Raw genomic sequence first — 6425 nt, forward strand, 5'->3', positions numbered from 1 at the left:
GTGCTTCGTGATAGTTTTTTGTGGCTCTAACACATATTGTCGTTGAGATGTTGCTATCCTTTTAAAATTATGTCTATTGATGTGCCAATTTCTCATAAGTTCTCTAGTTTTTCAACATTCTTTTTGCTGATGTGTCAAATTTTGTAAGTTTTACATTTTTTTTAACATTCTTTTAGCCGAGGTGATTTTTTTTTTTAGCTCTCAATTTCTTTGACATTTTAGTAGGTGATGTGTCTTTGTTTAATGTAATTTTCTTTTAGTTTCTATGTGTTGATGTGTCGAGAGCTTAATAATGAGGTAGGTTCCTTAAAAATGTAGTTACCTATATCAATAGCTTGGATTTGAAGTCACCTCCCACCATGATGGCTTGAGCCTCTCATGAGAGACGGAGACCCCAAAATAACACATTATGTAGGCAATCTTTTATAGAGACAATGGATACAAAAATGAAAATTAAAGATGATTAGTAGCATAGATGTGTAGACTTTTGGTTTAGAGACCAGATGAGAGTCTGCATAACGGAATATAACTCTTGCAAAGTATGGAAAAATGGTGGGCAGAATTTAAGGTCTACTACCTTAAATTCTGCACAGAGAAGGGTGAGCAACTTCAAAGGTGGCCACACAGATTCTCCATAGGAGCAGCTTCCATGGAGTCCTCAAGGGGGAGCCAAACCATAATCAACAGATGAAAAGAAGCAATTTCTAATCCATACTACCTTGACCAGGCTTAAGACAGAGAATTACCTGAGCAGAGTTCCGAGCATGTTAAGAAGAGCGAAGTTTATTGAAATTACTGGTTTTAAAGGGCCCAACAACTCCTTGCCTGTTGAGGGGAATTGTAGCCGTTGGGAGGTTTGAAGGCATGACTGTCCAAGGGCATGTCCATGGTTGGTGCTAGCTTGCGCCTGTAGGGGCTTGTCACGCCGCCCTCACAAAGTGCGATAACGCATAGCAGCAGCAGCAGCACGGCCACCAACACAAGGCCAGGCATCACACCCCTGCAAAAGAAGAGCAGCTCCTCCTGGCTGATTACTACCAAAAAAATAACTACACTTTGTTGTGCAATATGTACATGGACAAGAAGGAGGAGAGGAATGCACATGCGCGAGACAATGGGAGGGAGGTTCTAACCTCGAAGTTATTGATGAAGCCATGCACCGATTACTTGAGGGGATGATCAAAGATGTGAGAGAGAGAGAGAGAGAGAGCCCTATGATCAGAGATGTGTGTGTGTGTGTGTGTGTGTGTGTGTGTCAGAGAGAGAGAGCGCGCTAGGATAATCGCAGAGCTCTCATTGGATAGCTTGCATGGCACTACGTCCTCCACGAAGCTTGTGCGGGTTTGGTTTACACAAGACGGGCCTATCCTTTATGTACCGGTTGTTGGCTGCGGCACCTTTGTCGTTTTCACACTGGGCCTCCGCCCCTGTTCGGTGAATTGTCACCATCCCCTGGCCGCCCACTGCCTCACAGCTCATCCCGAAAAGAAGCCTTGACATTTCCTTAGGACACGTCACATTTTATGATTTTCCAAAGAACGTTTTTTTTAATTTTTAACGGCTTGAAAACCTTCATCTCATGCTTTTGCATTATGACTATCCTCTCTTTTTTTTTAAATAGCTCTCACTATATAATTAAAAAATATCGCCCATCTGCCCCCAAAAAAAAATCGTTCATACAAGTAATTTTCATAATTTGTTTGAAGGAAATTTCCAAAAAATTAGCAAAACCTTCAACCTTAAAATTTAAAGGTAGTTTTCCAAATTTCAAGCTCCAATTACACTATACTCGGTTTTTTTTTGGACATTTGAATTCATGTTCCGAAAATTTCAAAGTTTTAAAAAAGAATAGGATATACACTTCATATTTCTAGTCATGTTTTCAATGCAACTACCATGATTTTTATAAATAGATGTCACTCTCGTACACAAAAGCTATCTTTTTTAGTCTTGCCATTTGCAGAAATCTTGGTGTTTTTTTGGGTCAAATTTTCATGGTCAACCTGAATCAATCACTCACGGCCGTTTTTTTTCTTCATTTTTTATTGAAAGGTTCAACTTTGTTCCAATATTTATATTTCTATGTTTTCTTAATATCGCAATTAATATTTGCAAGTGCTTTGTTGATGTTATAACAAAAAAGGTGCATTGTGTCATGTGGTCACAATAAAAATATATCTAATTATTTTGGAGAAGGACCTTTACCCTTACTATTTGCCATAAAATAAGCAAAATTGTGTGTGTTTGGTCATCACATTAAAGCATATCGACTTGAGGTTATGTTTGTTTAAGAGAAAAGCATTGCAAATTAATCCCCCTAGGCTAGGTAAACCTAGACATTGTAAGGCCTATGAGAAAAGCATTGTAAATTATTCCCCTAGGCTTGGTAAACCTAGACCTTGTAAGGCCTATGAGGGATTTTATGAAGGTATATTGTTTTTTCAAAGCAAAAGCATTGGAATGGGCAAGACTAAATGGAAAAGGAGAGGGGGATAGAAGCTTGTGAAATTTTAAAATTTTTGAATAGGTTTACTTTCTATATTTCTATGTATTAGTTGCAATGTAATAACCTTTTGCTTCATGTGTTGAGGTGATTCATTTCTAAGAGAGTATTAAAATATTGCCCACTATCACGATCCGTTCATGGGACCATGATACTTAAGAAAAATAGTTATAAAAGAAAAATATGAGTTTCGTTGATGTGTAAAATTGATCACCACCATAGCTCGGCCCTAATATCTTATGCCATAGACTAATGAAGCATGTGCTTCAAGTCATAAATTTTACCTGGAATGAAATAAAATAAAAGAGCAATGATAAAATTCTCACAAGTCGAAAGCAGTAAGAGGTGACAATGAGTGATTAGAGAAGAAAGTTGGACTACAAAAATAGATGGAGGTTTATAAATTTAGGCTCTACAAAGTGAAGGGTCCAAAAAACAAAGTACACAAAACTAGCCATTGGTAAGTCATTTTAAGTTCACCTTTTTATGGGAGGAGAATAAGCACATGTAGAAGAGAGTTTTTTTAGGTGAAAACATGCTAAGGTGGAAGGATAAGGCATGCGAGGGTACTTCTTTTATCATTAAATTAGACCATAAGCTTTCATGTTTAAAAGAAATCTCTTTTTGATGCCCTCACATTTTGTTTAAAAACACCATAAAGTTGACATTTTTGTTTACAAACACCATGAAGTTGATATCTGAAGTATATTTGTCAATTTTTAAACTTCTACTTTTGGTTATATTAAAGTATCTAGGAAGCTGATAGTTTGTTTTAATAGTTTCTAAGTATACTTTCACTAGATGCATGTCAACATACATTACTAAAAAACATAATTTACATTATTATAAACGTGATCATGCAACGTAAACATGCATAAATACATGAATAGCTTGCTAGACGTTGAATTGGGTCCCACGGTATAAAAAAATCCTGTTTAAAAGTTGAAAATTCCTTCTCTAAATTATTAAAGAGAAGGGAAAAATTTCCTCCAAAATTTAAAGTTTTAGTTATATTCTAATAAAAATATGAACAAAATGCTTTTTCTAAATTATACTTCCTTTTCAATGCATGGTAAGAAAGAAATCATGTAAGTTTTAGTTATGTTGTAATGAAAGTATGAATAAAATATTTGTTCAAAATTAAGTTTCTTTTTAACCAATGGTAAGAATGTATTCATGTAAGGTTCCATGGAAGAAGGTCTCTCAAACATTGGAGCTATCACGTTGAGTTGACCTTGGATGTCAAACTAGATTTATCACAATCACAAAAAGTGGTGACATATAATGCCTTTATTACAACATCATACATGGCTTTTCCAAGTGCTACTTTTTAGTCTATTCCTTTAGTGTGAACCAAAGTGTCCAAAAATCAATAAAATTTCATGTAAATACCTTTTATTTACAACACCCTATGTAACGTTTCCAAGTGCTACTATAGTGTGAACCAAAGTGCCAAAAAATCAAAATAAAATTTCACATAAATCTTTGTTATAATTATAATCATTGTGGAAAGGTTTTAAAAATGCTACTTTCTAGGCTATTCCTATAGTGTGAACAGAAGTGCCCAAAACTCAATAAAATTTCACCTAAATCTTTGTTATGATTTTCTATTTATGATAGGTGCTAATAAGTACATTTCTTTCTCTTTTTTATTGTTAGCTTCTTTTTTTACTTTAGTTGCATTTCGAAAGAAATCCTAAACTTGAAATGCTCTCTTTCTATTAAAAATTCAAGATTTATATGACTTCTTCTCATAGAAAAATATGGATAATCTTTTCTTATCTACAACTTTAGTTTCTTAGAAATTTATTGGGTAATTAATATTTTATGAAAATAATAATTTTAATTAAAAGGTTGAACTTCTTTAGAAATATTATCATTGTGGATAAGGAATGTTACATTAACTGTCCCAAGATTTTCTAAGTCAATTATTCGAATTACGAACAAGGCCATCACACTATTTATCGACGCATAACAAGAATGAAAAGCTAACATTGAAATTTTTGTGGAACTTGCCTCAATTGCCAAATCATACGGTTATCAATCTACTTAAACAAAGAATAAAAATAATGTGAGCCAATCCCTCAACTCCTTACTCAATTACCCTACTAGCTAAGAGCTAGAGCACTATTGACCAAATAACAATCTTGACTATGTAACTAAGTAGGGAAAAACTATGTAATTGCATAGGGAAAGAGTTTAAGGATAATTGGGAGACAAAGATACCAATGTTATGTATGAACCAAAATATCAAAATATTAATATTTTTTTTATGTAACCTTTGTTGACTACCTTCATTATGAAAAAGTCTACCCATAATGGATGGTAATGGGCACCTTTCTGTCATTGTTATGGCTATGACCTCTAACTTTTAATGTGTCATTACATTTGCGAAGCAATACAATTGACAACTCAAGGTAAGGTTTCTAATAATAGATAAATTATCTTTTATTTACATACACCTTTAAATTTTATTAGATGAATGTTCTATAAATACTAACTATATTGGATAAATAATTTTACATGAATAAATTTGATGGTCTTCTAGGGATTAAACTACCTATAAATATATATCATAGTTACAATTTTTTTTGCTATAAAATCCTAGCTTTCAAGTCTGATGTGAAAGCTAACAAAAAAAATTTGACGTGTGTTAAAAAATTTGCTATGGATTTGGATGGATTTATCTAAAGAGGGTAGATGACCTACTCATTTAAAATAGGTGATGGGATATGCCCCTTATTCTTGTAGGTCCCTATAGCCTTGGTGTTTGTAGGCCCTAATTGGACAATTGAAGTGACTCTCTCTCTCTCTCTCTCTCTCTCTCTCTCTCTCTCTCTCCCCTTAATGTGTAGCCTCTCACTATTTCTTGTGTGTTTGAAATAATTCTAAGGATTCGGATTTATGAAAAGAGGGTAGGTGGCCTACTCATTTGGAAATATGTGATGGAAGGTGGATGAAAGTGATTGGAAAAAGTGCCAAACATAATAATCATGCCAAAAGTGTGATGAGATTTCGATGTATAGAGGGACGAGTCATAAATCCGTAATTATCAAAAGTACCAAACACGCTAATCAAACAAGAATGAGATGGTGCCAGAAGTGGGACACGATTTTGATACATAAAGGGACTAGTCATAAAGTCCCTCACAAAGTGCGATAACGCAATATAGCAGCAGCAGCACGGCCACCAACACAAGTAAAGGCTTCATAGCCCTGCAAAAGTCCTCATAACAGTAGTATATGACCAAGGAGGACAAAATGCAAAAAGGATGCCGAGGCAAGCACTGTGTGAAAGGAGGCTCTTACCTTCAAATCCTCGATGGTGGGAGATGATCAAAGATGTGTGTGTGTGTGAGAGAGAGAGAGAGAGAAGGCGGTTTGAGGCCCCTCAAGGTCTTTATGTACTTATATTTGAGGCCCTTTATTTTTTTTTAGGTTTAAGGTCTCTCTCTCTCTCTCTCTCTCTCTCTCTCTCCCTCTCCACATATACTTCATGATCTCTTTTTTAATGCCCCATTTTTATTTAGTGGAATTGGAAATCAACATCTATACTAAATATCATAATCATAGGCATGAGATCATGGATTAGAGTACACGAGGGGCCCACAATGTGATGACGCTTTGATGCATAGAGGGACTAGACATAAAATAAAATTGATGATGTGTGCTTCAATGAGCTACTCAAAATTGTCACAGCACGTTCTTCTTTTGGCTCTTCCTTGCTAATCTTATTACAACAATGAAATCAAATTCATAAAAAATGCCATCTTTCCCCTAATCAAGGAATGCCTTTTATGTTTTCTTGGGTGTCACTATAATGGTCACGTACCCTAGAAAAGGAAGCCCAGAATAGATATAATTAACCTTGGAATGCCTTTTCTTTTTTCTTGGTTGTCACTATAATGGTCCCATACCTTAGA

The 6425-nt window shown here is 35.0% G+C and overlaps 1 pseudogene across 1 annotated transcript in view; it reads right to left on the minus strand.

The window, feature by feature from the left end:
- Positions 1 to 1330, minus strand: part of LOC147607570 (purple acid phosphatase-like) — an 8206-nt pseudogene extending 6876 nt beyond the window's left edge. Inside the window, exons 1-2 of the transcript XR_015264732.1 lie at positions 1134 to 1330; positions 826 to 1000 (exon numbers count right to left, since the gene is read on the minus strand). The product of XR_015264732.1 is annotated as a purple acid phosphatase-like (transcript). The remainder of the gene's footprint in view (positions 1 to 825; positions 1001 to 1133) is intronic.
- Between the last annotated feature and the right edge of the window lie 5095 nt (positions 1331 to 6425).

This window comes from Cibotium barometz, chromosome 55, assembly GCF_041138505.1.
Source record: "Cibotium barometz isolate CiBa-2024 chromosome 55, ASM4113850v1, whole genome shotgun sequence".
NCBI lineage: Eukaryota > Viridiplantae > Streptophyta > Polypodiopsida > Cyatheales > Cibotiaceae > Cibotium > Cibotium barometz.